Source organism: Perca flavescens, chromosome 2, assembly GCF_004354835.1.
Source record: "Perca flavescens isolate YP-PL-M2 chromosome 2, PFLA_1.0, whole genome shotgun sequence".
Lineage (NCBI taxonomy): Eukaryota > Metazoa > Chordata > Actinopteri > Perciformes > Percidae > Perca > Perca flavescens.
Window position 1 is genome coordinate 11,830,989 of NC_041332.1, and position 718 is coordinate 11,831,706.

The following is a 718-nucleotide window of genomic DNA, read 5'->3' on the forward strand; positions in this document are numbered from 1 at the left end:
ACGTGTAAGTACAACGTACCCATTAATTAATTATGATCCAATAATATAATATCATACTGATATTTTAAACAAATGTTGTTGCTAAAAATCCTGTACTTTTACTTAAGTAAACTTTTGAATGCAGGACTGCCTGTACATCCATCACTGCCTGTACATGATTTCAGCAATTACTCTGTAATTGCTGAGTAATTACACTCGTACAATATCCAACTACACCTATATTACTTGGTTATTGTTTTTAGGGTTCAATCTATAATTAAACACATTTTGACAAACAAGTTTGTTTTAGGTAATCTTTAGTATCAACTCAAGTCATCAACTTTTATTTCTGATTTGTAATGAAGTAAAGTAGAATGTAGCATACAATGGAAATACTTTAGTATATAATAATTATAGATTGGTGGAAATTACTTCCTCCTTTAACAACACAATGATAAAATAGGCCCTTTTTCAGGAGGGACTGAGAAGTTGTCGATGTTCAAATTTTTTGGCTAAGTTCTGGATCTTTGCAATCCTACCTACAGTACCTTTAACTAGACCAAAGCCTTCATTAATGTTAGGAACACCTGTGCTTTCCCTATTGACAAGTCCAAATATCTCTGTGAAAAAGACATATGGTGTTTAAAATGCCAGGGGGCACCGTCTTAATTTATGGTCAGAGTAGCAAAGTATGTGAACAAGCACAATAAGGTAAACACAAAGAATGATGGCTGAACAA